This window comes from Molothrus aeneus, chromosome 11, assembly GCF_037042795.1.
Source record: "Molothrus aeneus isolate 106 chromosome 11, BPBGC_Maene_1.0, whole genome shotgun sequence".
Lineage (NCBI taxonomy): Eukaryota > Metazoa > Chordata > Aves > Passeriformes > Icteridae > Molothrus > Molothrus aeneus.
In genome coordinates this window covers 5,055,855-5,064,766 of record NC_089656.1, presented here as the reverse complement: position 1 = coordinate 5,064,766, position 8,912 = coordinate 5,055,855, and the positions used below count along the sequence as shown (strand labels likewise).

General features: G+C 42.8%; 1 pseudogene; it reads left to right on the top strand.

Moving 5' to 3' along the window:
- The first annotated feature begins 1,135 nt into the window (after window positions 1-1,135).
- LOC136561217 (hypoxanthine-guanine phosphoribosyltransferase-like) lies at window positions 1,136-8,388 on the top strand (annotated as a pseudogene).
- Window positions 8,389-8,912: the final 524 nt, after the last annotated feature.

Below are 8,912 nucleotides of genomic sequence, written 5' to 3'. Positions count from 1 at the left end.
TAAATGGCAGAAATTGGTTATTTCATTTTTGGCTGCCATGAGTTTTGCAAGTAATAACCTACTACTGCTTTCTACAGTTCATTTTTCTTTTCTTCCTAAGCACTTATCTCTCCTATGCCAAAGAAAAGGAGAATTAAAAACAACTCATCTGTCTAAAGAGTTTGCAGGTGTTAACTTGTTGTTAACAATACTTTATGCTATTACTGCTGAATCCATAGCTCTGAGCTTTTAGAAAAATGCTTTACTGAGTTCTGTGGGAGGTAAGTGGTATGTAGATAACCTATTTTCCACTGTTGAAGCTTTGAGCCAGCTCTGAATTTTTCTTTCAGTTAGTTCTGTATTTTTAACAACAGCAGGCCAGTAACAGGTGTGACAAAATCTCATTAATTTGAGGGGGTTTTCCAAATTTATTTCTAAAACTTATATATTAATCTCATTCACATTTTTTTTCTACTTCCTTATATGTTTTCTTGCCTGTTTTTTTACCACCACATAATAAATGAACAAAGCATTCATCAAGGTCTTGAAGGGAGGTAGAATCCAAAGACACCTATCTGTTTGGGGGCAGAAGAGAAACCCAAATGGAGATTATGGATCTTCTAGACACACAGACATCTCTGGGTGCAACAGCCTGAAATCAGCATGTTGAATAAAGAACTGTAATCTGAAACCCTGGAAGCAAAAAGGGTTAGGGTCCAGATCTGTTGGACATAGCCTTGGCCAGTCCCCAGCCACAATGAGGAGCACTCTGCTCCAAAGGCAAACAGCACAACAGCTTCCCACCTCTGGGCACCCTCTGAAGTTTCCCCTCTTCCCACTGCCATCCCAAAGCTTCTCCTTTGGGGTGAGCCATCTCCCTTGTCCTCTGAGACAGCTAATGGATGGAATGTCAAAAGTTCAGCTGTGAATTCATGCTTGGGAGACAGAGTTTTCTATTTTACACAGTGGAAAATAATGATCAAGGTAGAGCAGCACCTCAAAGTCACATGATGACCTGTAATCCCAATCTCCTTTGCCTTGCATTTTAATTTTCACTTGTCTACCACACGAGCAAGATACTGAGCTCTGCAGAACAGCAAATGGAACAAGAGGGGAGTTTGTTATTGTTTTGCGTGGCTTTTTAAAGGAGTTGATGATGGCCAAGAATTTATCTCATAATGAATGGGGCAAAGTACTTGTTTATCCATGCACAACTCCATTCACAACTCAGCCACCAGCTCCTGAATTATCAGATTGTGAACAGTTCTAGCAGAAAGATCAAAAACTCTCAGAAATATTTTTATTTTGACACATTATTGGTGTGGAGGAATTTTTTCTTCACACTATCAGAGACTGGAAGCTTTTTCTTGTATGGCTTTGTTGCTAGTTTTAGACTTACTTCCCTTTCCCTTGCAGATAAGAGATGAGGAAAGTGGCTACAACAAAAATCTGTTTTGCATTCCTAAGCATTATGAAGAAGATTTAGAAAGAGTCTTCATTCCTCATGGACTCATCCTGGACAGGTATGAGGGTAAACAGAAAAGAACAGGGACAGTGATGCCAATTTTTGTCCCTCCAAATGAAAGGTCTGAGGTCCTTGCCCTGTGCAGCCCATGAGAAACATGGAAACCCTGCAGCCTAACACTTCTGTCCTAAAGTCTAGTACAAGAGGGGGTTTATGGAGTGGATTCCTCTACAAGCTCTGTTAAACTTCCATGTTCCCTCAAGTATCTTTAAGACCACCTATCCTGCAATATTAAGGTTTATGGATTAAATCAACTTGTGCTGTGCAAATATGTAACTAACTTTCCTATGACTTGCTGTGGTAACAATTTGCTAGCTATAAAAACACAACAGCAAGATAAGAATTTTTAAATTCTTTTTTTTTTTTTTTTTCTCTCACAGGACAGAACGTTTGGCTAGAGATATCATGCAAGACATGGGAAGTCATCACATTGTTGCACTCTGTGTCCTTAAAGGAGGCTATAAATTCTTTGCTGATTTACTGGACCATATAAAAGCACTAAATCAAAATGGTGATAAATCTGTGCCTGTTACCGTGGATTTTGTCAGAATAAAAAGCTACTGTGTAAGCAACTTTCTTTTCTTTGGAAAATTGACTCTGTCCGTAGACTGGCATTTTAAATACTGGTAGTTTGAGTTTATGCATACAAAAATTGAGTTTATGCATACATTCTGTTCAAATTACATACTAAAAAGGAACTTAGTTACTGATCTTCCCTGATGGGTGGATATTACACATCCACTGGAATAAACATATAGCAGAATACTCAACATGACAAAGCCAGGGGCAGATCTCAAACTCCCTCCTCTTGAAAAAGCAAGAGCAGCACACCTGTCAAACAAATACAGGACAACACTTTTGGGCATGCTTGATGTGACTTTAATCTCTTCTTTCTCCTTCTAGAATGATTCACCTGCAGAAAAAATCAGTTTTGTTGGAGAGGAACTGTCTACACTAAATGGGAAGGTACGAAATAGCATCTTCAGCTTTTAAAGGGAAACAACCGTTCTTGTGAATTTTCCAGGAAATCCATCTTTATTAAGATTTTGATACTGCATACTTCCAGCCACTTAACACTGATATAAATTGCCGGGCTTTGAAACAGTGAATAATTCCCAATGATCTCAGTGGAAACTTGAAGTGATCAGTGATGACTGCTCCCAAAGATCCTATTCCCCATTTTATCCCAGAATGCCCAGAAATGAACCATATTAAACTGACTCATTCAGTGTGGCTCTAGAATAATAGTGCTATACATAGAGCAATGTATAGACCTGACATAGGTGCCTTTATCACCACATTTTAAACTTTCATAAATACAGAAAGACTCTTCGGAAAGCACCAAAGTAAAGTCAGTAGTAAAAGTGACAATCTCCTCTGAAAATCAATGCAACTTCTTTGTAACTGAGGGTTTTAGTGTGCTTTTCTTGGCTGTATAATTTGCTGAAAATTGACTTTTTTTTTTTTCTTTTCTTTCCTTCTTTCCCTATGTAATCTCTTCCAGAATGTGTTAGTAGTAGAGGTAAGTAATGACTGAACAAGGGGTGGAATGACATGGATTTTTTCTCCCTTCTTTTCAAATTAATACATAATACATATAAAAAAATAATTAATTATGTTACTGGGCTGCCAGGTTGTTATGCTCTAATTTAATCCACTGACAGTCTAGTTTTCCTTTCAAACTTGAAGGATAATTTATTTTTTTATCTCTTTCAGGACATTATTGAGACTGGTAGAACAATGAATGTTGTGGTTTGCGTTTGGTTTGTTCCGTTCCCCCCTCTCCTAGCTTGGCAAGTTGGTCTGGCTCAAACCCCCAGTTATGTCAGTCACGGTTTTCCCCTCCTTATTTTCCCTCATTATCCCTTATTTGTCCTTGTATCCCCTCCCCAGGCCTTCTGCCAGTCACCGGCACCCCGCCCCAAGTTCCAGAATCTTCCAGCTAGGGTGTCGAGTGATTGGCTGGTAGGCCTGGGCTCCTCCCCTGACCTATCCCCATTGATCCACACCACCCATCAGTCTTCAATGTATGCAAATTTTCGTTCTATGATTGGTTTCTTGTGTACCCACCCCTTCCCTGTAAAACCCGGTCCCCGGAGGGGCTCGGGGCTCCTCCTCCGCTCGCCACCTTTGGGTGGCCACCCTGCACTTCCCCTACCCCGGATTAAACCAAGTTAATTCACCCAGCAGAGGAGGGCCGTCTCTTTTCTTCACTCCTGCGGCGTGGTTGCTTCAATATCGGTGACTGTTTCCTCTCGCCCCACCCACAGTCGGCACATGCCACTGGCTTCGTGCCAGGGGAGTGCCGGTGTAACTGAAGGTGGCTGGACTCTAAATCCCTTCAGCCGGGCCCCCCTTAAAAACAGCCACAGCTTCAAATGAAAGCACTGCTTTCAAAAATAAAAGACAAGAAACCAAGGATGGTAAAAGTTGTAAGGTACAATGATATAGCCACTAACTAACATATTCAAATCATTTGGGTGAATAGGCAGTGTATGCTGACAGGTACTTGTTTGGCTTAAAGTTTGGAGGTGAGGAAGCAAATGCAGGAGAGTAATCCTTATTCAGCTGCTGAAAAATTAAGTGTTTCTCAAACTGGGAATTTTACCTGTGCACTACCATCTTCACTGCTCAAATTAATAAAAAAAAGGTTTTATGGCTCTTTCCATGCAGTTATAAAGTCTGATGGATTCCCTGTTTCTTACTTTATGTTTCAAGGAAATTCATCTCTTTCCATAGGTTTTCTAACACTACCTCAAGTTGCCTCAATACTAGAATGACAACACTGAGAATATTTCTTAATATCCTCAACCATAGAAGTTTCCAGAATCTAAGAGTCTGTCAGCACTGGGAAGACGATTTCAAGTAGCATTCTAGATCTGCTTTTAGTAGATCTCTAAAAGGAAATTTTGTGGAATATCCCTGTGTTTGTCAAGTAACCACAATGCTTTATAAAAACAGTTGCTTTAAGCATCAGTTCTTCAGACAGTCTTTCTAGTGACTGTCAAGAAGGTTCTCAGTTTCTTCTGAAGTGCTCAGGTGTGGTGGTTTGACAGGAAATGTGTTTTCTGGGATGCTGTGGTTAGGCCAATGGATGTTCAGATTTTAATATTGGCACCTAAGGTGGCCGTTGGGACATTGGATGCGCCTCTGAGAACACGGGGTTAAAAGCAGGGCTCTCCCCTGGGAGGCTCTCTTGGGTTCCGGTCAGGGAAAGAGTTCGGGTCTCTTCCCCGGCCCAGGGGAGGGGAAAAGCCATGTGGCCGGGAGAGGTAGGCCTGAGCCTGGGGGTGGAAAGGTGGAAGAGAGAAAGAGAGAGACACCAGGAGCCATTGGGCAGCCCCCCCCCATCCACCCCGGGATAGACAGAGAGAGAGAGCCGGGGCCTGGGACTGTTACCCTGAAACTGGATAAACATGGGCCTGTGCCAGCAGCACGGCTGAGAAGGAGATGAAGGGGGGGTGCAACCGGCTGCTTGTAGGAGCTTTTAACCCCTTTTCGGGCAATGAAAACTTTACAGAACATTAACCTTTCCTAGAAGAGAGACAGAGTGGAAGATGAAGGAAATGGGCAAGTGTGAGAGAGGTCTGGGCGAGTGAGAGATGGTGAAAGAATAGAGAAGAATCCTAGTGGGAAGAGATGATGGAGTGGCTTTTGCTGGACTCTTTTTGTACAGCCATGGACAGAACCATGTTCCTTGTGATACAGAGACTGCATCTAGGGGGAGGCAATGCCTCAGGACCAAGAGGGTTCAGTGTTGGTACCCCTTGGCCCCAGGGGTTGAAAAAATATGGGAGGGACAGGTGTCCCAAAGGAGCGACTGTGCCCTTTTTTGGATCGGGACAAAGCATCCTTAAAAGTCAACCCTAGAAGCAGCTCTGGTCCGTGTTCAGTGGTGAGAGCACTGGACATGAAAGGAAGAGGTCACCATCGGCACAAGAAGGAATCCTTCTCCTCTTGATGAACTGAGGATTGAGTATTCTGAAGAGTGGTGCCAGACCGAGAGTTAATGATTTGGGAGATGTATTGTATTGGGAATTTGGTGGGGAGGAGGAGGAGGAGATGTATTTGTGAAGTTTTCATTTTCTTTGTGTGTGGTTTGTTTTTTTTTTCTTTCTCTTGTATTTTAGTTAATAATTTTTTTTTCCTTTCCTAAGTGGGAGCCTGCTTTGCTTATTCCTGGTCACATCTCACAGCAGAAACCAGGGAGAGGGTATCCTCAGGGGGGCACTGGCATTGTGCCAGTGTCAAACCATGACATGAGGCAAAGCAAGAATAGATGTAATTTTGCAGGAGAAATTGTCCTTTTCTCCCTCCCTCCCCACTAAAATCATTACCAGCCACTTGGACATGCTTCCCCCTCTGTGCTATTCTACTGTCCATTGCTGCATGGAAGGGCAAAGATCTGAGACACAACATTGAAGGGAACTGAATACAAAGTTGAGCCACTCGGACAGAAAGATCAGAGCCTTTGCTTCTCCCTCCACTACAAGGCTGAACACTACTTCTTTCTGTGCAATAATCTCACTGTTTTAATTTAAGTGCATGATTTTAGAACCTTATAGAGAGGTGTGGCAGAAGGGAAGTCTACAACTTAGAGCAAGACATATTTTAAAAACCAACCTTCTCTGCTCTGCCTTACAGCCTGCTTGTTAAAAGGACATGTCAGAGTCCGGGTTACAGACCAGACTGAGTATAATGTTTTTCTAGCATTTTTTCCTGTATTTTCCAAAACACAGTCTTGGAATTTCACTTCACGCAGCACATCTGACAGCTGGCACATAAGTTTCATGAAGGCCAAGAGAAATGGAGAGAAACTGCATAAAAACTTGTGAACTAATGACCAGCTACACCATCCTGAGGCCTCTGTTCTTCCCCTGAGTTCAGATTTAGCTACTTGATATAAAAATTTAACTATTTAGATAGCAGAAACAGGATCAAGCCTTAACTGTGTTTTGCTCTGTTTTGACCCCAGAGGGCATTTGTTTTGACATTTGGCATTATTAAACTTGCCTTGTTTCCAAACTGAAAAGTCTTACTGAATCACAGTTCATCTACTTTCACTCAAGTAAAATCTCACTCCTTTTCTCCTCTCCCAGGACTAACTCATAATTAGGTTTTTAACAATTATTTTGTTAATAAAAATAATTCTCTTAACACCTTAATTTTATTACTGGCTGATGAGAATGGTTTAGATTCAAACCTCTGTCATCAATTTACAACTCAGATTCTTAAGAAAGTACCCTGAAAGAGATGATGCCTATTACTCTCAGCTCAAGTATATGTTGAATACCAACTGTGCACTTAAAAGCTACTTACACCACTGAATTATAAAAAGAACTGTATTTTCTTGCAGATACAGGCTTTGAAATTCCAGATAAATTTGTGGTTGGATATGCTCTTGACTATAATGAATACTTCAGAGATCTAAATGTAAGTACATGCACATTCTTCCACTGCCAGGTCTCAGGTACCTACCTACCACAGGTACCCAGCAGGAATATTTGCTTCTACTCAGAGCTTCTCAACAATTAAAAAAATCTTTAATTCCAGCTATAAACTTCCATTAAAAGAGCAAAACCATTTTTAAGGTGCCGAGTTGGTAATGCAATGTAGGCGCATAAGAAATGTTTGTGCTTCACCTTTTCATAATTCTACTCCACAAGTCCATGGCTCAGCCATGCTGCAGGACATTCTGAACCCCATGGATGGTGAGCAGAGTACAATCTGCGGCACCATCTGAAAATAAAATAACTTGTAATTTGACTTTAATTTGATATTTGTCTGTGTTAGTTCAATCCTATGTTGCTCTTCTGTCACCAAGTCTTTAAAGTGGCCGTGCAGGCACTCTGTGTGAAGGTTTTCTACACACTTATGGATAACATGGCTTCAAGGTCTCTCTTCCCTTATTCTATTACAGCGTCCTTAGGCTGCACAGAGTAGTAGACTTGGAAACATCATGAACTAATAGTGTTGGTCTGTTTTCAAATGTCCTTCCTTAATTCTAGTTAACTCAGGAAGTTTTTCACTTATAAGTCTTTTTACTAAGACAAACCAGTTCTGCTGAAGACACAAAATCTGTGCTATTGCGAATGCAGTAATTTAACAAGCCTAAGTTCTTTAGAATATATATAAACCTATATTATGCCTTGTGAAGGCTTAGAGGCTAGATGGATTTAAAGAACAAAGTAGGTACTTAATATAAGGCCTCAATGGATGCACCTTGGGCAGCACAAGAGCCCAGCCCAGGGCTGCACCCAAGATGAACCAAAATGGTCCCAAAATGCACGACTGCTCACGGGGTCTCTCCCTTTGATCAGTTCTGCTCCATTTGCATCTTGCAGTTCATTGTCCCATTCCAGCTTTAGCCCATGCAGTCCCATCTTGCTTGTTTTTCTCTCTCCAGCCCACGGTGTTTGTGCTCTTGGGCCTGAGATTTGGATCATTTGTCCTTGGTGCCCAGCTAGAGCAGGAATTGTTTTGTCTCCCTGCTCTGTGCACAGAGCTCACCATCCCCTAATATGAAACTCAGAACTACACAGTAAAGCAGCACAGAATCTGGAAAATAGAAAATCTAAAACCTAGGGCAAAATATATATTACAGATAAACTTGAAAAGACTATTAAAATCTCAAGTTTATTACAAGCAGGACACTTGCAACAATTATGGTTCTAGTGTGTTTTTATTACAATGATGGGAATACAACTAAAAAATCAATCTTGCATTTCATTCGAAGATAGAGATTGATAAATATTGTACCCTTTTCTTTTAGCACATCTGTATTCTGAAAGAGAATGCCAAAGAGAAATACAGGATGTGATAACTTCAGTCATCTGGAGCACTGATTCCTGGCTGCAGATTAGGTGCCAAACATTACACCAGAAAATTACTCCTGCTACTTGAGTGTCCCTAAGAAGAACGAGAAGCTAAATGTCAGTGCCCAGGACCTGCAGCTGGCTGATTCCCACTTGTACTATCGCTGAACACAAACTGTTGAGACCCTGGGTTTTTCCCTTTGTGGAGGAGCAGCCCAGAGGTGGGGCCGAGGCTCTGGCGACATCGAGCGCTGCCTCCGGGCCCGGGAGCGAACCCAGCCCGCTGTGCCCGGGGACCGAGGGAGCACCAGGGCTGGAACAGGCGGGGACCGAGCAGAGAAACGGGCGGGGAAACGGGCAGATCGAGGGCGGAACGAGAGGGAAGCGAGGGAGCAACGAAGTAGGACCGATGCGGGACCAAAGCCCTCCCAGCGCCACCGCCCCGGGCCCCGGCCCGGCCCGGCCCCAGGCTCGGTGCCGCGGTTGCCCGGTAACCGCGCCCGGGCCCTCAGCGTCTGTGACGGCGCCGTGGCCTCAGCGCCTGCAGCCGGCGCTGCTGCTCATTCGCACTCGGCATTAGCCAAGAGAATGGT